Source organism: Herpailurus yagouaroundi, unplaced genomic scaffold (assembly GCF_014898765.1).
Source record: "Herpailurus yagouaroundi ecotype Mexico unplaced genomic scaffold, PumYag 29, whole genome shotgun sequence".
Classification (NCBI taxonomy): domain Eukaryota; kingdom Metazoa; phylum Chordata; class Mammalia; order Carnivora; family Felidae; genus Herpailurus; species Herpailurus yagouaroundi.
The window spans coordinates 52591536-52616886 of NW_024412377.1; the positions used below are offsets into that span (position 1 = coordinate 52591536).

Consider the following 25351-nt stretch of genomic DNA (forward strand, 5'->3'; position numbering starts at 1 on the left):
GGGGGGGTAGAGAATAAGAAATGGAAAAATAAAAAAGAAAGAAAAAGAAAAGAATAAAATGGTGCCTGGTCTCTTCTAGGAGTCAAGGAGCAAGCTTTTCTTCACTACTCACGAGCGATTTCTTTCTCCTTCTCCTCACCCTTTACCCCCTATTCCCAGAGAAGAAAACGTCGGGGTCCCGGTTTCTTGCCGTGTGACGTGCCTGACCCGCTAGTCCGGATTATTTATAGAAGGGGGGGGGGGGCGAGGGGAGCAGAAAGGCAACGTTCTCTCTCCAGGTTTCGGTCTGATTCTGCATTGGGAAATTATTAGTGGGGAGGGTGGGGTTTGGATCAGGGGGTGCTGGAACACGGGGGCGTGGGGAACGCGCGTGGCTAGCACCGGAGCCTGGGTGCAGGGTGCGAGGGGGCTGGGGCGGGGACACGGTGCAGGAAGGGCGGGTGGCCCTGGGGCGGACCCCCACCCGACGCCCCCTCGGAGCACGCGCACAGGCGCGCGCACGTGAAGGCACTCTCCCCCCCCGCCCCCCGCCCCTCCTTACCTCGCCTGCTGGCGCTCGCCGCCCACTCCCGCCGCGTGCTGAGCTGGAGCCTCCGGCCTCTCTGCCCTAGGCGGAGAGCCGGGCGTGTGGCGGCCTGGGACACCTGGCTATTCCGGGGATGTGTGTGCCTCGGGACGGGAAAAGCCAGAGCAGTCCCTAGAAGGCAGCAAAATGAGGATGGGGCCCAGGAGCGCCAGGGGGCCCGGTGTTCTTCCCCGGTCTCCGCGCCACCCCTCGTCCTCGCTTCCCTTCCCAGGGCGGGGGGACACTCTCACACCCTGAGGTTGTCTCTTCCCTCCCGCCCGAGGCTTTGCCGGACTCCCCACGGCTGCCGAGTCCCAGAGGAGGCAGCGAGCAAGCTCTGTGGTCGGAGAGGGAGGGAGATACTCAGTTCAGGGCAGAAATGTTTCCTCAGCTCGCGGGAGAGAGACGTGCCGCGGGCGCCGCGGGCTGCCACTAGGCTCGGGGATCTGGGCCGCGTTAAGGAGCCCGAACCCAAGGCTGGGACGAATGCCTCCGCGCTTCTCCCGAGTTATCTTGGAACTGGGGAGGAGGGGGAGAGGGGAGGGAGGGCAGGTGCTCCCGGCGGCCCCTCCCCCTACTCCTCGGTGCAGAACTGGAAAAGCGAGAGCGCAAACCTACATCCTTGGACCCAGAGCAGTTTTCGCTTCTCACTCTTGAGGGCTGACCGTTGCTATTAACTGAGCGCTTACTACTTGCCTGGAGTGCTTTGTTAATACAACAATCCTAGGATTTAGCCCTCACCTCAGTTTCCCCATATCGATTTAGAAACTGGCACACTGAAGCGAAGCAACTCGCCCAAGGTCACCTAGGAGGCGAGAGGTGGAAACAGAATTGGACTCCAAAGCCAGCGTCCCTAACCACTAGACTAGACAGCCTTGGTTCCCACGTCCGAGACCTTGCCGGCTGCCGGCTCTCGGCCGCGGCGCAGTTCCCCCGGCCCGAGGAGCCCTCGGCCGCTGCGGGAGTGGGAGGCGCGCGCCGGCGGGCCAAGTCGGAGAGGAGGAGGGGCGCTCGCCGCCCGCAGCCGAGGCGGGGGCTGGCGGCGCTCGGCCGGCTCTCGGTCCCCGCAGCACCCGGGCCTCCCCGCGGTCCAGGTCCGAGCCTTGCTCCTGACCCATTTACCTCCGGACAACCTCCCTCCTCCCCCGCCTAGGTCAGAGGGTCATCCTGGGGACGCTTGGAGGAATGACTCAGAGGGGAGGGTGGAGGCGGGAGGGCTTTGAGGCGGGAATCCGAAAGCGCCCCTGGGAGGAAACGCGAGCGGGAAGGAAGAGCTGTGTGCCTTCACAGAGTAAGGGAGTTTCTGAATTAGGGACAGGTGAAAATCAGCGCCATAAACGAGAACGGTGAAATCTGTAATTCTTCCATCATTAATTACTCAGGTTGCGAGTTACAGGAACCAAAATACAGACCCATGATAGAGCAAAATTGCCAATTTTCCTCCATTTCTTTTTACATTTCTCTACAATGGGAATCTTTTACACAAGCGAACGTCCTGAAGGAAGAACAAAGTTTAGATTACTAGCATTACGTCAAGCGGATTCCTAAAGCAGTTTGAACCCCAAGTAACTAGCTGGTGAAACCCTAGAAATCTTGTCTTTTCCTTCCGACTTTTATTTATCCTTGTTGCACTTTCTGCACTGCCAGCCTTTCCCGCTTACGCTCTCTTCAGTTTGGGTTGGGAAAGAAAAAATAAGTAAAAAGAACAGTACCACAAATACTGTCATTCAGCAGTAATAATAACAGCCCAGTGAAGAGTTAAACAAGTACTTATTGAAGGCTTACCTTATACAGAAAATTAAGGGAGAGGTGAGCAAAGAGTTAAAATAACTTGTGTCTCAGCATGTAAAACAATAGCACAGTGCAAACTGAGAGTTTCAAAGGAACTGGAGGCAGAACTTTGGGTTTAAATCCCAGTTTGAATACTCCGTATCTTTGTGACTTGGACAGGTCAGTTAGCCTCTCTAAGCCATGGTTTACTCCTGTGTAAAACTGAGAATGATAATTGAACCTTCTCCATTTGATTTTACAATGACATAAATATATGTGGAGCATTTGGCATGAAATTAACAAATATTAACAATTTTTAATAATAAAGCATAATGAGTGGACAGGAAAACAAACAAGGTTTAATAGCATTAATCTATATAGTCTGAGTGGACATAAATTTAATGCAATTACCGTAGACAGGCTTGAGAAGAGAGAAACAGACATTTCAAGGGAATTAAGGTTAAAAAGGCAATGTATTGAAACCAATCAAAAGGAGAAAAAATATTTTCTCTATGTGGTAACATCTCAGGGATATCTATTACCAATAGATGTTACTAACATAATCAAAGAGATATTTCCACTGGCTATAAAACCTGAGATCAACTTATACCTGAAATGGGTCTTTATTGTACAGCAGACTTCTAGGACTTCTCTAGGACTTCTCTCCGGAAGACTGATATCGCTACCTAGGAATGTGAAAATTGGAACAATAATGTGCAAGGGAGGGCACTACTGGAATCTGAAGATGTATCAGTTGCTGGAGAGCATCCTCTGTGATCCCAGATACACAATGAGAAGGCAAAATTGTAAGTACTATTTAGAGATCATGACTCAAAATCATCTCTGTGCATGAAGCATATAAATGCCAGATAAAAGCAATCATCAATCATCTGCCCTTAATCTTTACTAAAATAGTCATTCATTTATTCAGTAAATATGTACTGGGCACCTACTCTATGTCAAACATTATTTGACAAGCACTGGGGATGACATGTGGTAAAGGCAGACATGGTCCTTATCCTCTTGGAGTTCACACTCCCACATGGGTAGAGCCAATATAGAAGTAATAACTGGTGTAGCATGATGTGTAAAGTGGGAAAGACAGGATATTATGGAATCCATAATTGCTGCAAATAAACCAGTTTGAGTATTTGAATAAAACTTGCTGGATAAATTCATGCTTCAATTGAGATTTGAAAGATGGGTTAGCCTAATGAAGAGTTGGGGGAAGAATATTCCAGGAAGAAGAAATAGTATGTGCAAATATCTTGGGCCAAGAGAGGATAGCATAGATGAAGAATGAAGGAAGAACCCTGAGACTAAAGGAGAAGGGTAAGAGTGGTCCCAAGAGTGATGCAGTTAGAGATCTGGGCAGTAGCAATTTGGGACCATTGATCTGTTGAGGTAGGGGAATGACAGGATGAGTTTTAGTGACACTGGAGGAAGATGGTAATAGCTGTAGTGAGATCTGTTTTTGCAGGAATCCAGAGGAGAATTGATGTTCACCTGAATTAGGATAGTGACAGTAAAGATGTAGAGAAGTGGCCCAAGTTATGTGATAGAACTGACTACACTTTGTGACAGATGGAATGTAGGGAATGAGAGAGGTATCCAAAGATGACTCACACATTTCTGGTTTGAGTAGTTCAGTAGTGGAGCTGGAAAAAGTTGCTGGAGATAATACACTCAGTTTGGGTCACAGTTTAAGTTTAAGGTACCTGCTAGACATCCAAGGCACACTGGATGTTTTGATATATGCACCTGAAGCTCAGAAGTGAGGGTTGAGGTGGGACCAATAGAAAATTTCCATGTTTCATCCTAACACCTTTGTTGCCCTTTCCTGCTTTGTATTGTCTCTTTAGAAAATATTACTACCGTATTATATTTTACACATTTTATTTTCATCTTACTGCATGGAATAAAAGTTAAAAAGAAATCACAGAGATTTTTATCTGATTTACTCACTGCTGTATTCCAGTACCTAGTGCCTATAGTAGACACCTAATACATATGTTTTAATGAATGAGTATATATTTGAAGATGCTGAGGGTGTAAATAACTTAAATCATAAGAGCACATAAGACTTTTCTCAGGAGGATGAGCAGAATGAGGAGACTAGAGGATCTAGAAGAGAATCTTCTGGTAAAAGACAGTTACAGCCATCAAAAGACTCAAATTAGGACTGGCCTAAAAGGTAAGAGGAAGATACTGTGGTGATAAAAGCCAAGGAAAGAGAATATTCTGATAAAGGACTGTTCAGCTGTATTAAATTCTTAAAATGTATGTTAATTTTGGAGTAGACATTATGTGCATATGGTATAAAATACAGAAGGTAATGCACTCTGTCCCTCTGCCTCCCTGATTCCTTCCCTGGAAACTAACACAACTCCGTTGGGAGGGGGTAATGTGGAATTCTGTATCATAGCCTTTTATCTGATGAAGAACAAGTATGGAATATGCCCACGGTGCCAGGTCAGTTTCACTGACCTGCTGCTGGTGGTGAATCATCAGCAGTGATGATTTTGGGGAAGGTTTCATGGAACATGGGTTACCTATGTTGCCAAATCATTTAAATACTTTTTAAATGATTACTTTTCAAAAAAAGTATTTAAAAAAGTACTATTACTTTTTTTAAATGAATAATGGATCTTTTAGCTTTAAATATTGATTGGGGTCTTATAAAATAATATTTAGAAATTTCAGTAATACTAAAGACTAGGGAGAACATCAGAAACACTATGTAGGAAGAAAATATACATTTATTACTTTCAGTACATACAATAATATAAACTTACCAATTACTAATAAAGTGTGTCAAATATATGGCTTCCTGGAACCTCGTGTAATATACAAATAAGAATCATTTTTAAACAATATTTACATATATCTTATGCATTAATGCACTTTTATTTATTTGTATATGCTAAAGGATCCTAGAGTAGTTTAACTGTTATAAAATATTTTTTTCTCTTATGCTAATTAAAAATACCCTTTATTTATATGTCTGGCAAACCTTGCTTTCACAGACACTGGAAAATAAAAATTATCTCTAAATTACTATAAATTGCAAAGTATGGGCTTATGTCTTAATGATGTTTTATCACATAGGATTAGAAATGTGAATTCTATGTTCACTGAGTCCTGAGTGTTTCTCCTTCAACAGTTTAAGACTAACATTAAGTCTGAGTTTCTGTAAAATTCTTGGCCATAGTAAGCCTGATGACATAAAACCAATTTAAACTATTTAACTGAAAATTAACATGTAATAATAGTATAGCAATATTAATGTGTCACATAGTGTTTCAAATTCTCTGCATATAATAATATTTAATCCTTACAATATGCCTATGAAAGGTTATTATTACAATATTTTCATATATGAAGAAATATAAGCAAAAATTAAGTGACTATAAGATTATACAGTTTATAAGAAAATACTGAAGGACTCAGGCCTTTCCTGATAACTATCAACTTTATAAATAAAACTTCCATAAATTTGTCTACTTTACAGTCAGTTCTCAGCATGTCTCATCTAGTGAGTTTTATAACAAAATAAAATCTTAGCCCAAAGGATCTCTGCATCTAACAGAGATTTGATAACAATCAGATGACCAACAGGAAATTTTCAGGGCTTGAATTACCAGATTTTTTTGAAGGTCCTTTTACCTTGCAGCACCCCCTCAAAATAATCGATCTTGAAGAGTACAGAAAAAGTGTACCTTAAAATACAAAATGAAATTACTGATGCTCCAAATGGAGGTAAAATTGTTAAATGAGGAAATTGCCTAACTTCTGACACCATGGGGATACTAATTGTATTCAGTCTCAGTAGTAACAAAACACCACATCCCTTATCTTTTTACCAACCACTTCTCCAAACCTGAAGGAGGAGGAGAGGTGTGCCTCATCAATACAAGTGAAGGAACAAAACTGATGTACGAGCAGTGACATTGCAGATTCTAAGGAGTAACTTTTGAAAATTTCCGTCAGGTTTGTTGGTTACTTAGGGATGACTTTTGAGGGATGGCCAAAGATAGGTAATCCACTATGACCAATGGAGTTTTCCAGGATGTGGGTCACACCACGCTGAGGCCCTTTCCTGATGCTCCTCTACCAGGACTATTTATCCACTAGCTGCCTGAATTAGAGAACCTAGGTTTACAAGCCTTTAGAGGGCCTATAAAAATGCTGGAATCTTGAAAAAAAATGTACATATTAGCCCCAAATTAGAAAAGCAAACTAAATGCTGAAATTAATGTTTAATTAAATGTCTATAAAACATAATATTATGTCTATAATTATCAAACTTAAATTTCACATGGGAAATATACATTTTTAATATGTTTTATTTTATATGTCATGGGGCCTTCACGAGTTAGAGGACTCGGGCATATGAAGGTTGTGAAAATCTCCAGCTGTCATCAGCTTCAAGGAAAGTTAGTCCTTTCCCTACTTCAATCTAAACCAATTGTAGAGTCTTGCTTTTTTGTTTTGCTTTGTTTTTTCTTTAAATTACCTTCAGAAACATCTCCATTTGCTAATTCTACAAGGGACTTGTATTCTTATTTTATTATTCTCTATGCTCACTGCATTCACCTAACTTGTATGAGACACTCATTAATTGATAAATTGTAATTCCAATTATTATTCATGACTAATACATATTGAGTGCTTGATTACTAGCTTGTTTATTCTGTGATGAACATCAACAATTACTCATTTAACTCTGTGAAGTATATTATTCAGTGCTCTTGGGATTGAAAGGGACAGAAACCAAATTCAAACTAGCTAAAGTAAATGAATACTAGGTCATGTTAAGGGTGTTCAACTCTGAGTGCAGGTAAATTGAGAAGGCTCAAAGTTCTGTTTTATGAAGTTTGGCTTCCAAAGATAACCATAAACTGGCTTCGTTTAGCAACACTGAGAAGATTAGCAATTTAGCTACACCACCCAATTCTGTGGGGGCTTGGATCCCACTCCTATCATCAACCAGTCACTTGCCCTGGATCCTGAAGCTGGGATAAACCATATTCAAACAATATGGACTGTGAATGGTTGAGGAATAATGACCCAAAGTAAGACTATTAATGTTCTGTTACCAGAAAGAGAGGAAATGGATGCTGAACAGATAAAGTCACAGATATCTACTAGAGGTGGAATAGGTATTATTACTAACCATATGTTTTAGATACAGAAATTATGACATGGGGACTTGAATGTTGCTAGAAGAAGAATCCAAATTCACCATATCTGTCTTGCATGAATGTCCCTGCAACTGGCCAGTAAGGATGAATGAATGAATATATCAATCTAGGACATCTGGTCTCTCAGATTCATGTCAAGGGCAGATGATTGCTACATTACATTTTAGCAGCTCACATAATCATATGTGAAACAATCACCCTGAAAACTGTTTTTAAAAAGTCATGGTATAACTGAGTAAACATAAGTAAATACATGTAGGAAAATGATATGAATTAATAAAATTATGAATGAGAATAACCAGGGATAAAAGGTCCTCATAAATTAATATTTGAGTAACTAAGACCTATTAGTAAAAACATTATAATATTAATGTCAAATAATTGTATTAGCTCTACTTACACATAGTAAAACCTTATCAATATATATTGAATGAATGAATTCCACAACATTTTTGGTAAGTATTTAAATAGAATAGTAGCATATTAATAATCATAGAATAGCCTCTTAATTAGTGTTAATATGTGATTTTTCTTAATAATAAAAATATACTTTTGTTTGGTATTTAACCATGACACATAAGTCATTGTTGATACCAAATGACCTTTCCTGATACTGGTGTTCTCACCTGTCTACACCTCATTAATTTTCACAAAATATTATGAGGTAAGTTCTAATATTATTTGTCTTTCACAATATTATGAAAGTGTCAAGATTTTGTGATTGAGAAAGCTTCTCTGCAGAAAAGGAGGAGAGGAGAAGTAGTCAGTCTGTGAGAGTGAAGATTTTCTTTAATTGGAAACCTTAAGAGTAGGTGATAACAACCAATGTTTCCTTTCATGTTTTAACATAATTCTCCCATATTAGAAACTGCATGAAGACACGTTTTGTTCCTACTTCCTGAGAAAATGAATTTGCTTTCAGGTTCAAATAAATTATTAACAGCCATAAAGGAAGTGTCCTACCGAGGGATGTGGTATGTGGTAGCCTAGAGCACAGCCATTGCATTATAAAATAAAGACAGTGCCTTTCAGGATAGAAAGCCCAACAGCCAATATCTATCAGTGTTATTGTTATGAGTGTAATGTATCTTTTAAAAAAAAATCCCAGTTTTCTTGAGATATAATTGACATATAGGGCTGTATGGGTTTGATGTGTATAGCTTAATGATGTGACTTACATATATTATGAAATGATTACCACAATAAGTGTAGTGATACCCAATATCTCATATAGATACAAAAAAAAGGGAAAAAAGTTTGTTCTTGTGATAACTCTTAGCATTTACTTTCTTAACAACTTTCAAATATGCCATTCAGCTGTGTTAACTATAGTCATCATGTTGTAGATTACATCTCTAGTACTTCTTTATCTTACAACTAGATGTTTTTACTTTTTGACCACCTTCCTCAGATTATCCCTCCCCTCCCCTCCACCTCTGGTAACCACAACTCTGGTCTCTTTTTTCTACAAGTCTGTTTGTTTATTTGTTTATTTGTTTTTTAGATTTCACATGTAAGTGAGATCTTACAGTATATGTCTTTGTCTAACTTATTTCACTTAGCATTGAACTCCCTCAATTTCCATCATATTGTCACAAAAGGCAGCATTTCCTTGGTTTTTATTCCATCGTGTATGTGTTCTTCAACTTCTTTATCAATTCATCCATCAGTGGACACTTAGGTTGTTTCCATGTCTTGGCTCTTGTAAATAATGCTGCTATGGATGAATGTCAGGGTGTAGATATCTCTTCAACATAGTAATTTTATTTCTTTTGAATATATTCCCAGAAGTAGAATTGTTGGATGATATGATAGTCCTATTTTTAATTTTTTGAGGAACCTTCATACTGTTTTAGAAAGTGGCTGAGGTCACGATCTCGCGGTCCGTGGGTTCGAGCCCCGCGTCGGGCTCGGGGCTGATGGCTCAGAGCCTGGAGCCTGTCTCCGATTCTGTGTCTCCCTCTCTCTCTGCCCCTCCCCCGTTCATGCTCTGTCTCTCTCTGTCCCAAAAATAAATAAACGTTGAAAAAAAAAAATTAAAAAAAAAAAAAAAAAGAAAGTGGCTGTACCAGTTTATAATCCCATCAACAGTAGACAAGGATTCTTTTATCCTCATCCTTACCAGCATTTATCTTTTGTATTTTTGATGCTAGCCATTGTAACAGGTGTGAGTTGATGTCTTATTGTGATTTTCACTTGCATTTCCCTAATGATTACTGATATGGAGCACTTTTCCGTGTGCCTGTTGGCCATTCTTTTGTCTTCTTTTGAAAAATGTCTATTCAGGTCCTATGTCCATTTTTTAAAATGTTTATTTATTTTTTTTGAGAGAAAGGGAGAATGTGTGCACAGAGAGGGGCAGAAAGAGAGGAGAGAGAGAATCCCAAGCAGGCTCTGCACTGTGGGGCTCAATCCCCAAAACTGTGAGATCCTGACCTGAGCCGAAATCAAGAGTCCAATGCTTAACTGACTAAGCCACCCAGGCACCCCTCTTTGTCCACTTTTAAAATTGTATTATTTTATTTTTTTGCTAGACATACTTTATTGTAATGAGAGTTTAGAACTAAGTGACTGAGCTGTTGGAGCCAATGATAATTCAACAAGAAGCAGTGAGTACTTTGGGAGTTTGGTAGGCTTCAAAGATGCACTTTACTGAGAAGTTCGCATGTAAACCCTGATGCTTCAGGAGATGATTGTAGATATATGGACAGAGATTTAAATAGGATAGTATCACAACATGTATCAGCTTTCTTTCCATCCTGATTAAACTGCCAAGAAAGTCTCAGTTTGATAGCAACATGTCATCAACATTCCCCTAACAACTTTGTTCCTTCTCTATTTTAACTGAGAGATGTAAATCTTCAGATCCAAATGTATTGATCTTTCTTATTATGGTTATATTCCATTTATGGCCAGTAATATTAAATTTACACAAAAGGTGGTGATACTGCCTTTCTTTAAAATACATTTATGCAAGTTAAAGGTGAGTAAATTCAAGAAACTACTGACAAAAATTACAGAGCAGGTGGCACATGCATTTGACAAAAATAATGTAGGTAGTATATAAAAATTCTGGTATAAAAACATTTGGGAAACTGACTAAATAATTTGGGCAGGATCAATCTGTCAAAGTTCTTTTTTTTTTTTTAATTTTTTTCAACGTTTTTTATTTATTTTTGGGACAGAGAGAGACAGAGCATGAACAGGGGAGGGGCAGAGAGAGAGGGAGACACAGAATCGGAAACAGGCTCCAGGCTCCGAGCCATCAGCCCAGAGCCCGACGCGGGGCTCGAACCCACGGACCGCGAGATCGTGACCTGGCTGAAGTCGAAGCTTAACGGACTGTGCCACCCAGGCGCCCCTAATCTGTCAAAGTTCTAAAAGAGAAATTCTCATAGTTTAGGCTACAGTGAAAGCCTTCTAACTCTTAAGAATCTATTATTATCAAATGTCACTAGTGTGAGTGACCAGCACCCAGAAGATATGAGATGAAACTGAACATCATAAAACAGCAAAGTCATCTCTATATGTAGGGTATCAAAATCTAATTCAGGAATTCAATGAATATCCTGAGCATCTATGTATTTGCAAGTGTTCTTGATTCTGGGGTAAACAAAAAGATTCTTCCTTTCAAGGAGCTAAGTTGTAGCAGAGTGAGGAGGATAGCAAAAAATAATTAAACAGAATATTAATGTCACAAGAAAGGTATAGACCAAGAAGAAACTAATCCAAGGAAGATTGAAGGAAAAATAGACCACAACCGGTTAGAATTAAATGAGAAAGCCTTTACTGAAGAGATGCTATTTGGGGGCACCTGGGCTCAGCAAGTTAAGCATTTGACTTTGGCTCAGGTCATGATCTCATGGTTTGTGGGTTTGAGCCCTATGTTGAGCACTGTGGTGACTGCTCAAAGCCTGGAGCCTGCTTCAGATTCTATGTCTCCCTCTCTCTCTCTCTCTCTGTCCCTCCCCAACTTGTGCTTTCTCTCTCTCTCAAAAATAAATAAATAAGCATTGAAAAAAAAATAGATGTGATTTGAAATGGACCTAGAAGGGTGGGTAATGGAAACATTTGAGGTAAGTTTCCTCATTGGCAAACCAGTGTCTGGCTAGAGAAATAAATGACTGGCAAATCACAGCCGTGATGTGGAAAACATTGACATCAGGATGAGGATTTCAAGTTATGTAAATAGATGTAAGATCTGGAATCCAGTCATCCTTTGATCATTTATTGGCTATGTTATAGTTGCCACATCATTTTGATCAGAAAACCTTTTCTGATAATAAATATTTTAGGTTTTGTAGGAACTTAAGTATGCAGTAGTAGCGTGAAAGCAGTCATATAAACTTCAACAATACAGAGAGGTCAGGGAGCAAGGAGCAATAAAGAAGGGAAAAAAGACAAAAAACAAAACACTACTGGGAAAATATGGTTAAGATCTTTACCAGGAAACAAAGTAAACAAACAAAACACTTCTCATGTTATATAAATCATACTAGTAATTTGAGAGGATCTTGTATGTCACTTCCACGTACAAAGGGGCGTGAGATCTGAAAGGAATGCCATGGCATCATAGATCATTTTAATGTTAGTGTGAAGCTGAACTGACGGGAAGAAACATTACATCTTAGATTCTTTTAAAATTAGATGGGAAAAGCACTGAAGAATTTACTGCAAGAAGCCTGAATAGTGAAATGAATGCTTACTCTTTTTTTTTCCTCTAGGGAGTGGGGTTACTCTTTTTTTTCCTCTAGGGAGTGGCATACAAGGAACTGGCTGCCCCCTTCCGTCCTTCTATATGGAGAGGGAGGTATAAATGGGTATGAGAAGAGAAAACCATTAAGATGTTATTTGCATAAAAACTGATGTTCTACCAGAAAACAAAGAAAGTGGAGTAGGAGAGTGATGGTAAAAAAAGAAAAAAAAAACCCTAAAATTTAAAGTTAAAAAAGTCAGATATCAGTTAAAACAACTTTTGAAGCTTGCAAATCAAACTCATAGTTTTGGAAAGAGCCTCAAGTAATCATTGAGATGTTAAGGTAAAATACAATATGAATTTTTATAAATGAAACAAAAAACTTCAAATAGCTAGCTTGCAGCAGAAATTTCTGGTCTAATCCTTCAAACAGGTTTATTTATTTATTTTCCTGTTATTAAGGTCATACAGAAGACTAAACTAGTGCTCTACCTAAATTCCCTCAGATAATTTTTTTATCCTCCCAACCCCACACCACCCACCCACCCCATGCACATTATTTTGGAGTGATTTCTATGAGCAGTACCTGCATTCACCCTCTTCAGTATACCACCCCTTGGGCTACTGGGCAGCTTTTGACCACTGGAAAATACTGGAGAATTTGCAGCTTCCTCAGTGCCCATTAACCAATGATTATGTGGTGGGCAGTAGAGCAATCCTTAAGCAACTTATACTCCAGAGTTTCCTCGTGAAGTCAGGCTCAAACTTACCTGCCTAATGGCTTTGGCTTGAAATTTCACCCTTATTTGGTTTACTCCGACTTCCCTATCTTATTTCCCCTACTTGCTTATCACATGCCCAAAAGTTTTTCTTTCTTGGTCTGCTTCTGGGGAGTGAGCTTCAGAGCACTGGAAAGTATGAGATCCAATCCAGGGAAAACCTTTGTTTTTGGAAAATAAGACATCATTATTAGAACCCTGCAGATGGGGGCACCTGGGTGGCTCAGTCGGTTAAGTGTCCGACTTCGGCTCAGGTCATGATCTCTTGGTTCACGAGTTCGAGCCCTGCGTCGGGCTCGGAGCCTGGAGCCTGCTTCCAATTCTGTGTCTCCCTCTCTCTCTGACCCTCCCCCCATTCATGCTCTGTCTCTCTCTGTCTCAAAAATAAATAAACGTTAAAAAAAATTAAAAAAAAAAGAACTCTGCAGATGAAAATGATACCATAAGTTATATAAGAAAAACAACTAGTTTTGTTGTTACTTTTACACTAGCTATGTGATTTTTTTTTTTTTTTTTTTTTTTTTTTTTTTTGGTGGAGGAGGGTGGGGAGGTGAAGAGGAGGTAGACAAGGTACAGCTTCTTCCTGTCTCCTAGTTGTCTCATATGTAATATAAGGCTGTCAAATTAAGTGATCCCTAAAGTTCCTTCTCTATCTAAAATTCTGTGACCTAAATCAGGCAGTTGACAACTATGGATCACTAACCAAACATAGCTTGATCCTGTTTTATAGGCTCATGGCCGAACTCATTATTTTAGATACTATCAATGCTTGCTATTATGCCACAACTACAGAATTGAATAGCATAGGTTGTAGGTCTGTTACCATCCTCAACATTTTTTTTTAAGTTAGATGCAGAAATTAAGACAAAGTAAGCTTAAATAACTTGCCCACGTCCACAAGGCAAGTAATGGCAGAGGTGAGATTTACATTCAGCCAATCTGCCTTCAGAGTTGGTGGTTTTAGCCACTGTGATCATTTGGGAAGGCATAATAAAAATGAATGTTAAATCCTTCTGACTCATAGTAACTACATTGTGTTTATTTTGTTTTTGGGAGCAAGGTTAACATTAACAGGAACACTTGTGGAAGCATGAATGGAGGATCGGGGAGGGGGACCGTCTGCAGGTTCCACAAAGTTGTTAGGAAATAACAAGAATAAAATATAGCCTACTTATTTTTTCACCATCACATGCAGTTCTAAAATGTGGTTTCATGTTCTCTTCATTTTCCCTCATGGTGCAAATCACAGACACGTTCACAAACAAATTCACAACTAAGATGCTTGACTTGGTCCTTAGCGCGCCAGCTCCTGCATCTATGGAGCAGAACTAATCATTTTAAGTCACTTCTCACCCCTCCTACTTCCTCTGAGATTGCAGTTTTGCTTAGGCAACATGATGGATGACAATGCCAACAGTAGACAATTTTACTTCTGACAATCCACAGTGTTATACTACAACAGCACAGTCTGTTTTATATTTTTTGCTTGTTTGTTTTAGAGCCCATTGACATAAATTCCCTCAACACATATTTGTGTATCCTTTTCCACTGAGTTAAAGACTCATTTGGATGGAACAAGTTCACATACTGATATAAGTGGAGGAAGAAGGAAAAATCCCAAAGAAGATAGGATAGAGAGTCGTTTTTCAATTTATTTTCCTCAAATGAATGATAGGATTTAAGTCATGGAGGAATAGGGGTAGCTAATATGAACTTATATTTCTTTTTTAAGAAAAGGTGTTCTGGGGGCGCCTGGGTGGCGCAGTCGGTTAAGCGTCCGACTTCAGCCAGGTCACGATCTCGCGGTCCGGGAGTTCGAGCCCCGCGTCAGGCTCTGGGCTGATGGCTCAGAGCCTGGAGCCTGTTTCCAATTCTGTGTCTCCCTGTCTCTCTGCCCCTCCCCCGTTCATGCTCTGTCTCTCTCCGTCCCAAAAATAAATAAACGTTGAAAAAAAAAATTAAAAAAAAAAAAAAGAAAAGGTGTTCTGGTAAATATTTTGCCACTCACAATTTGACAATTGCATCATGTGAACTTGGCTAAAATAACCTGGTTTGGGGCATTATAGCTCTAATTTAATAGCTTTCCTCATGTTGGAAAAGTGGGTGATACATTCCTTACTCTGCCCAGGTCAGAGTTTCCTCACGTGGCCATTTTTAGTAGTGTCTGTGTCTGCAGTAAGAATAAATCACTTTCCTTCTCTCTCTCTGCCTGTGTGTGTTCATGCGTGTATGTGCTTGTGTGTGTGTTTAACTTTGCCATAATTAAATGATTGCCTGAGTATACAATTGTGCTAGCCACTGTGATAAGTGCTTAATATGCTTTACTTCATTTAATATTCACATTAATTCTGAGGTCAGGTTTGCTATCTATAATTTTCAAGTGAAGAAATAAAGATTATTAAAAGTTAACAGGTGGGTTCAAAGTGACAAAACTGGTAAATAATACACCCTAGATCCCAATTCAGGTCAGTGTGCCTATAGGTAGTTACCTTAAATCCTATACAAGAACTCAAACAGATAAAGTATAGATATACTCAAGTAGTAATGTGAACCAAGAAAGATACAGGTTGCCAAGTAGGGATCAGATCGTAGTGATGAATCTAGAACGACAGAGAGAAGGTTAAGAAGTTGTATTACCAAAGTCAGAATGGTGATAATCATTCACCAAGGTAGTTAAAAAAAACGTTTATCCTGGCCAGAAACTTGTTAGAGATTATGGATTGGGGGACAGGTAGGTGGCTGATGTCCAGAACAGCACAAGGACTCAGAACCAGCATTGAAAGACCTACTAACTCCAACATCTTTCATTAACATAAAAGATGTAAAGGGAGCTGATTTTGAAGCAGAAACTAAGAAAACAAATCAGCTTTTGTGGAGCACCTACTTTGTGTTGAATATTGTACACAGGCTGTATGTGTTAGCTTATTTACTCTTCCCCAAAATACAGGAGAGACTAGAGAAGTTAATTTCCTTTTCTACAACTACACAAGTAGCAAGGCAGAATGTGGATGTGGGGTAGCATTGGGAAGCAGGTTGGCATTTCACTGTAAGCTAAAAATTATTTTTCATGGGGTGCCTGGGTGGTTCAGTCGGTTAAGCATCCAACTTTGGCTTAGGTCATGATCTCACAGTTCGTGGGTTCAAGCCCCGCATCGGGTGACAGCTCAGAGCCTGGAGCCTGCTTCAGATTCTGTGTCTCCCTCTCTCTCTGCCCCTCTTGTACTCATGCTCTGTCTCTTGAAAATAAACACAATGTTAAAAAAAATTTAAACATTTTTCATTATAAAGTGGTGCTACTATAAGCTTATAGAAGAAAAAGCCCTGATTATTTAGGGACATTCCAAAGTTTTTTTTTCTTTTTTTTTCAATAAATTTAAGTTTATTTTTTAAGTTTTTATTCAAATTCCAGTTAGTTAACACACAGTGTAATATTAGTTTCAGGTGTACAATATAGTGACTCAACACTTCTACACAGCACCATACTTACCACAATAAGTGCCCTCTTTAATCTTCATCACCTATTTAACCCAGCTCCCCATCCTCCTTCCCTATAGTTCTTCTCTATAGTTCAGTCTTTTTCTTGGACTTTTTCAGGAAGCCCCCCTTCCTTCTTCTCTGTAGTTCAGTCTTTTTCTTGGTTTGCTTCTCCATCTCTTTTTTCCCCCTTGGCTCATTTGTTTTGTTAAATTCCACATATGAGTGAAATCATAGGGTACTTGTCTTTCTCTGACATCTTTTGCTTAGCATAATACTCTCTAGCTCCATCTACATTGTTACAAGTGGCAAGATTTCATTCTTTTTTATGGCCAAGTAATATTGGAAAACAAAAGCAGAATGAAAGCTTCTGCATAGCAAAGGAAACAATCAATAAAACTAAAAGGCAACTGATGGAATAGGAGAAGGTATTTGCAAATGACTTATCTGTTTAAGGGTTAGTATCCAAAATATATAAAGAACTTATAAACTCAGCACACAAAAAATGAATAATCCAATTAAAACTGGGCAGAACACATGAACAGACATTTCCTCAAACATCCAGATGGCCAACAGACACATGAAAAGGTGATCAACATCGCTGATCATCAGGGAAATACAAATCAAAACCACAATGAGATACAACCTCACACCTGTCAGAATGGCTAAAATCAACAACACGAGGAACAATAGCCTGTGGACAAAGGGGAACCCTCTTGCACTGTTAGTGGGAAGGCAAAGTTTTGTTTTTTTCTTGAAAATTGATTTAAAGAAAGCAAAGGACAAAGTATCATGGTTTTGAAAATATCCATTATTTAAATAATATCTGCTTGCTTTGAAAGAAATATACATCATTATTCACCCATATTTTAATGCTATGCATGTGGAATTCAGATATGAAAATCACTGAATCTGCCCCTGAGATTGGAATAGTGTAGGGAAAATTAGAGAAAAAGCTACAAGGTCTCTTGATGAGTAATATGAAAAGTTCAAAGCAGAAAGCCTGTTTAAAAATATAAATTGTGACTCCCTAATACTTTTAATTTTTAGGAGGGTTGTTTATAAAGAATATAATGTACTTAGCAGTTAACAACTTGTTTTGTCAAAAGTTTCTCACTAAGATTTGACCCATAAGGAAATGGAATCCAGAGACAAGCCCTGGAAGGCATTAGAATGCATGATGAATTTCTGTTGGCCATCCATATATATTTTTAAGGAAATGTAACTATAGAGAACAAACCAAGGGTTGATGGAGAGAGGTGGGTAGGGGATGGGTTAAATGGGTGATGGGTATTAAGGAGGACACTTGTGATGAGCACTGGGTGTTATGTGTAAGTGATAAATCACTAAATTCTACACCTGAAGCCAATTTTAGCATGTATGTTAACTAACTAGAATTCAAATAAAAACTTGAAATCAAAAAAGAAAAGAAAAGCATAAGTAGTAACTATGCATCAAATTTCCTTTGCTTAAATCTAAAGTTCTCTTCTATGAACTTACACAAACCATGACTTTATATTCTAGCCAAGTTCCTTTTCCGTGGTCTCATTCCTTAAGCTGCGGTTTCTTTCCAAAGTGGTTTACTTGCTCTGTTTCCCTTCACAACTTCAAGGGGTGCAGCAGGTACATCTGAAGAGATCCTTTTGCTCCATGACCTTCCAGGCATTCTTTCTTCAGCCCAGAATTACTTCTGGACCCTCATCTAGGTCACTCCTTCCTTCACTACACTCCGTTTACACTGGGCACCCACACCAAGCAGACTCCTGCCTCTGAGCTTTGCCCCTGTGGTCCTTTGCCTGGAATATTCTTCCCCCTTTCACATGGATAACTGAATGTCCAGGTCTCGTCATCTTACATGTAACCTGTTCAGAGTGGTCATTCCTATGCTTCCAACTCCAGGCAACTCTCTCTGTCCTGTTACAGCCATTCACTATCTTCTTTTCTTAGTTGTTGTTGTTTTTTTTTAAACTTGTTCATTGTTTGTCTTCCTCCATTAAAATGTGGACTTCAAGAGGGGCGCCTGGGTGGCGCAGTCGGTTAAGCGTCCGACTTCAGCCAGGTCACGATCTCGCGGTCCGTGAGTTCGAGCCCCGCGTCAGGCTCTGGGCTCATGGCTCGGAGCCTGGAGCCTGTTCCGATTCTGTGTCTCCCTCTCTCTCTGCCCCTCCCCCGTTCATGCTCTGTCTCTCTCTGTCCCAAAAATAAATAAACGTTGAAAAAAAAATTAAAAAAAAAATGTGGACTTCAAGAAATCATGGCCATCTTCTTCAACACAGTATCCAAAAGAGCCGACACATAATAGGTCTAAAATAAAATTTACATTGAATGAATGACTAAATTTGGAATCTTTCCTTCCCCATGAATCATTCCTCTTTAACTTAATATTGCTGTTTCATTCCTCTTATCAGGTATAAGAGTTGCATATTTTTGAGAATATTATGTGAGACAATTTGCATATTTTAATCCTTCTAACAACTCTGTGAGGTAACCAGTAATATGCTCATGAAAACTGACAAAGCTAATAAATATCAGAACCAAAATTTGAATAAAAGATGTTTTAAGAGCAATAGTCTTGTCATTAAGCTATGTAACTATTTGCCTTTTTTGTGGCCTAACTGCTCTGATTAGGACTTCTAGTGCTATGTTGTACAGGGGTGGTTAGAGTGGGCACCCTTGTTTTGTTTCTGATCTTAGGGGAAAGGTTTCAACCATTCACCACTGAATGTGACACAAGCTTCTCATATATGGCAATATTAAAGTGAGGTCCTTGGTTGTGCTCAGTATCTCATTTTAGTAAATGCTGTCTCATATGTTTTTCTACCCCAGCCTTACCCTTTACCCCAAGTCATGGGTTTTTTCTTGTAATCTTAATATGGTTAATGGTTCTTTGAACCTTGTTATAGATTCCTTTTGCATTCCTACAGCAAGGAGCATGGGGTAAGGCATGTTGTGGACATATTATCAATGCTTGTTGAATTGAATTTATGAAATGGATATACATGATAAAAATAAGGAAAATCTCCTAGAAAATTTTGAGAGTACACACTCGTTCTGCACTGAATAAAATTGACTGTCCAAACAAATATGGAGGCAGAGTCATCACTGTATAACCTTTAAGGCGAATTTGCGTAAGAGAATGGTATAGTTGCATGTGAAAATTAACCAATCCTTTCAAAATTTATTGAGAAATTCCAGGATATTGGTTTGAGGTACAATATTTTCTCACTAGATTAAAACTCCATATCACAAAACTCCTGTTTCAAAATGGACTCACCTTCTGGTTACTTTCTGCCTCAGGGAAATTTGCTTGAATTTTCATTGATTCTCTGACTTCCTACAGATAAATAGCTTTTCAAAAAAAAGTAGGTTACTAAATGGAAACAGTACATATTGTGTTGGTTATTTATTTTTAAGCATCGGTTGAAAACACTAAAGTGAGAAAAAACAACTACATGTAATTTAGATCACCTAGTAAGTAAGACTGGGAATTGAGAGAAACAAATGCTATTGCTAGGGGTTAACAAACTAATACTTAGAAACACTGAACATTCTGGGGCGCCTGGGTGGCGCAGTCGGTTAAGCGTCCGACTTCAGCCAGGTCACGATCTCGCGGTCCGGGAGTTCGAGCCCCGCGTCAGGCTTTGGGCTGATGGCTCAGAGCCTGGAGCCTGTTTCCAATTCTGTGTCTCCCTCTCTCTCTGCCCCTCCCCCGTTCATGCTCTGTCTCTCTCTGTCCCAAAAAAAATAAACGTTGAAAATAAAAAATTAAAAAAAAAAAAAAAAAAGAAACACTGAACATTCAATGCTTTCACTGAGCATCTACTGTGTGCTGGGTACTTTCTAGGCACTAGAAACACAGTGGTAAATAAGACAGGATTCCTTTGCTCCGGGAAGGCACGTTTTAATAGGGAATAAGTTATTGAATAAACAAACAAGAGATAATAAAGTCACTTTAAGTAAAGAATGGGGAAATAGGGAAAATTATCAGAGGAGGATGTGTTGAGAAGTCACTATATATGCTATGTGACAAAATTATTGTATTTATTTATAATTTTTTTAACATCTTTATTTCTTTTTGAGAGACAGACAATGAGCAGAGGAGGGGCAGAGAGAGAGAGAGAGGGAGACACAGAATCTGAAGCAGGCTCGAACCCACGAACTGTGAGATCACGACCTGAGATGAAGTCGGACACTTAACCAACTGAGCCACCCAGTCGCCCCATGACAAAATTACTTTTAAATTGGAATCTGAAGGTATTACCCAGGCATACACTGGTAGTGATGGTGTTGAGATGGAAAGAGGAGAGGGCAGTAGAAGGAGATGAATCTAGTGGAGAGAACAATAAGCATGAAGTTCTCCCCATTCTGAGATAGGAGAAAGACTGACTGGACTGAGGAAGTCCAATGTGACTGGAGTAAAGTGAGCAAGGGAGACCCTAAACACAGAGAATAGACCATATTTGATAAGTAAACCAAATAAGATGAAACTACTGACAATGGCTGCTGAAAACACATTGCCAGGTGTATATTTTGGTGGTATGATTGATTCAATCAGATACCTTTCTCTTCTTTTACAAGAAAACAGTGAATTTATAAATTTATAAATGAGTGAATTCACTCATATCATCATATAAAAAGCAATTATTGAATGCCTGCAATATGCAAGGCACCACCCTATGCAGTGATGGCATTTAGAAATGAGCCATCATGCTAAAACAAATTTGAGCATTTACCAACTGAATCACAGAATACATTATTTTCATAATATTAAAAAAAAATTGTACTCAGTAGACTTGGGTTAGGGTAGAAGGGATGAATGAATCCACAAATTGTCCTCAGAATTTGTGATTTGGACCAAGGATCAGGCTCTAAACCTTACTCCTTTAGGTTGAATCCTGGCTTGACCACTTCCTGAATGTAGGCAACTGCATTCTTTGTTTTGAGCCTTAGTGTACTGTTCTGTAAACTGGAGGTTATGGTAAAAAATCTTACTTGAAACACAAGTTATCTAGGGGGAGGCTAAACAGATAATGCATGTGAAACACATTTATAAGTGTTTATCACCTAATATAGACTTAATAAATGGTAACCATTACATTTTACTCCACCCACTAAACTAGAAGGATATTTTCTTTTTATTGTAATTTTCATTTTGAGGGCATTTATTTGACTCTAGCCATACCTGGCTGATTGTTAGAACCACCAGAAATAATCATTTGATTGGCCTGGGAACATGGTTGAGCAGCTGTAGTGTTTAAAACTCCTCAGGTGATTCTAATGTGCAGTGATGGCTGCAAACCACTGACCTTAAGGCTGTTTCAGCAGGATGATAACAGCTAGCTCCACTCTGCACCCTGACCTACCTCAGATAAGAACTCAAATAAGTGGTGAAATTGCCAAAGGGCAGATGAAAAAGATACAGACTGCAACATTAAGGAACCTGAAAGATACATATACTGTGTTCCCAGGGCCCTCTTTGCCTGCGTTTTCTGTTTGGTATTAGTTTCCAACTGGCTGTGAATATTCAGTCTCTCATCCCTGAGACCTTAGTTCCCGTTGCTTCTTTGCAGAACCCAGTGACATTAAGAACTAAAATGACTCTTTCAAGTCATTAGTTGGAACATCTTTGCATCATGTTAGTATATTTAATAGTCTCTCAGAAACCTGAAAGAGCCTATGTATTTATGAAAGTGTCTAATGGATTTGAAAGAGTATCTTACAGAAAAGATTTGAGACTACAGATCATCATGTTCTTTCACAAATGACCCCCTTCTTCCAATCCTCCTAAGCCATCTATGATCATGTCATTCCTCAGTACAAAAACTTGCAATGGCTTCCAATGACTGGAAGAAAACTTTTAATTCCTGGAACATGGCTTTCAAGTCTCTTGATCATCAGGACCAACTGTCATTTCTAGATGTTTCAAACTTTTTGCTTTTGAAGAAACCTGTGTTTTAGCCAAATTATCTATTTACTATACCCTGAATGCACTTTGCGCTTTTTCCCCTCTGTACTACTGGTTTTCAAACTTTAATATGCATACAAATCACCTGGGAATCCTATTAAAGTACATGTTTACTAGTATTTATTGATGAACATGTTTATTAGTGTTCATTAGCTGGGCATGGGAGCACAATGAGGTTCTACATTTCTAACAAACTCCCATGTTATACAATTGCTGTCGGTGCTGGAACCATACTTGGGTACCAAGCATTTACACATAGGCACATGGGCTAATAAAATCTCAGGTGAACCAAAATGCCCTATCTTGTCCTCTTTGCCTATCTCATTTCTACTTGCCTTCAATGTTTATGTGACAGAGTGATTAACAAAGATATTAATTTACTTTCTTTCCCTCATAGTCCTTTCTCATTCTTCATCCATTCCACAGAGATATCATGACCTTGTGTGCCTTCTTGTTCCAGTAGAGATTTCTGTTTCTGGGCCCAAAAAGTGACTTACAAGATACATCCTAGTCTGTTTTTTGTTTTCCTAAAGCCTAATAAGCGATTGAGAGGAATTGTGTTGGCTTTCTTTGGGAGGAGGAAAGAGTCTGGCTCTTTGAGAAGGGGTAGAAGTGAGGAGAATCCCATGCTGGGAAGGAAATAGAAGTCTGAGGAGGCCAAAATGCTTAAGGGGATGACTGCATTCTGTATCTAAGGTGCAGGAACCTAGCAACAGTGCTTCCAACCTTGCCAGAGAGGCAAACACCCCAAGTTTAACACATAAAGTAGAGAATCTTGGTCGCTGATGGAAGGAAGCTTATTCCTCCCCATATTTAAACAAACTCAGAACCTCTGTACAAATGGTTGGAGATAGAATGAAAAACTAATGTGATGTTCCACATGCTAGGGGACTGCGAAAAGTTTTAGGTTGATTTATAGAAAATAAATGGATACTTGTTTAGGGCTGAATCTTTGAAACAAGCTTCCTATGTAGCAAACTTATATCTGATCCAGTCTCCACCTTGAAGCCTGATTTGATGTGTTTAAGGGAATCATGGCTGAGGCAAGAAGCCCCGACTTTGGATTTCTGATTGATTCCTAATTTGGGTGTAGGTGAGCCTGAGTTCTTGTTTGTCAAAATGTGGTGGATATGGCATGCGGTGTCTGATTAGTAAATGTTTGCTACTCTCATACCTACTAACTTTGCCACTGCTATTATGACGGCCATAAACACTTTTGCTATAATCAAGGTAGCATTTTATTCTCACAGTTTGACATACTCAAAATTCCTAAAGCAATGTTGTGCACATAATTTATTTGAGTATTCCTCAGAATCCTCCTGCACAGCAACCAGGCACTAAATAATAAACTTTTGATCATGATGATGCCTGTGAATTTATTACCTACTCTAGATAGTTATTTGTCCATACATCTCAGTTCTGTACCTGTAGCATAAACTCTGAAGACAGAAATTATACTTGAGACTTCTTTGTAATCCATAAGTGATTTTATAAATAGTAGACACTTAGCAAATACATGGCAACTGGTTGTTACAAAACAATGACTTTTGATAATTTAGGAAAAGAGTAGGAGACATAAATTTAGATATAATTTGACAATCTGGGATTAGAGAAAGTATTGCATTTTACACTATATCACCTCCATATTGCTTCAACCCTAATTATATCCAAAAGCAGCCTATGTTTTGTTGCTTGCCAAGTAGGCTGAATGTTAGGATGCGTGCAACTATGGAAACAACAGTAGCAACAAGCTGACCAGTAAGGAGAATCTCCTTTTCTTCATCTGTTTTATAAATATTTTTGTTAAGCTTTTGAACCTTGGGTATTAAGGAAAAAATCATTGCTGTTAATCCAATTAAGTAGCTCTTGTTTTTAAAAGTATACCCTGATGTGTATGTAAGCAAACTCTAACAATAAATTCTTTAGAATTCAGTCAGTTTGGGGTTCAATTCCACCCTAGCAACTGAAACTTTACAGCTGCTATCAGAAAAAGGGTAATTACTTTGGTCAACATTTTCTAAGTAACTCCAGCTGTCTTATCAAGCTTGCGTTGTCAGAAAGACACCTTTCCTGTTGGGGGGACATGAGTTGTAGAAGTACCACCATGGTGCCAGTGAAAGAATTGGGAAAAAAATATTTCAGAGCCCATATTGTAGGTTTTGTTTTTGTTTTTTATTTTGTTTGTTTCTCTAGCATTTGAGATACTAATAATATCTACTGTGCTTTTAGACAACCTTTCACTGAATTTTAGGGACTATAGAAAATGAGATTCTATAGCTTTTTTCTTTGAAATTAAACTCACATGGAATCAATACTAAGAATGGCCATCGGTACAAATCTCTGCCCACCCAACATAAACAAAAGTGAAGATGTCAGTAACATATATTCTGTAGTCTGTAAGACTTTATCACCTCAGTGATATACAGACTTCCTCTGTATAGAAACCTCTTTCTAGATCTAGTCAAAGGTCAAGAGTGGTTCATTCTCATCAGTGCAAGTATTCAGGGAAATTCTTATCATTCGTGGAATCAGGATCATTCACAAATGACTTTTAATTCATACAACTAGTCATCATATTTTTTCCCTTTTTTCTCCAGTGAGAGAAGATTAAGTGAGAAGAAGCTTATAGTTAGGTAATAAGGAAAGGATAGGTGAGGAAAGAAGAGTGAAGGGTTGGTGTCAATGGAACTGATCAAAGTGCAGTTAGAGTCCAAACCCTTTATTATTAGCACTAGCAGTGGAATGTTCCTGTAGAAGACTGGCACTGATCATCATTATCCCCATTTTACCTAGAATAAAATTCAAACTCCTTACTCTGACTTACTCTCCATCATCAATGACTGACAACTCTTTGAGCTTTATCTCATACCATTCTCTACTTTGCATACTATGCTTGAG

General features: G+C 39.1%; 1 protein-coding gene and 1 long non-coding RNA gene across 5 annotated transcripts in view; one reads left to right on the forward strand and one right to left on the reverse strand.

The window, feature by feature from the left end:
• Window positions 1–1062, reverse strand: part of GABRB2 (gamma-aminobutyric acid type A receptor subunit beta2) — a 250599-nt gene extending 249537 nt beyond the window's left edge. Inside the window, exon 1 of one of the 3 annotated variants that reach the window (XM_040443934.1) lies at window positions 542–1062. The gene's annotated coding sequence lies outside the window, so the exon portion shown is untranslated. Of the gene's footprint in view, window positions 1–112; window positions 232–541 lie in introns of those variants that run through there. The other 2 variants (XM_040443951.1, XM_040443941.1) reach the window with 2 other exon arrangements.
• A 480-nt stretch (window positions 1063–1542) lies between these two features.
• Window positions 1543–25351, forward strand: part of LOC121010379 (uncharacterized) — a 39510-nt gene continuing 15701 nt past the window's right edge. The window contains exons 1-2 of one of the 2 annotated variants that reach the window (XR_005781126.1): window positions 1543–1718; window positions 2970–3141. This is a non-coding gene — a long non-coding RNA (uncharacterized LOC121010379). Of the gene's footprint in view, window positions 1719–1797; window positions 1912–2969; window positions 3142–25351 lie in introns of those variants that run through there. The other variant, XR_005781128.1, reaches the window with a different exon arrangement.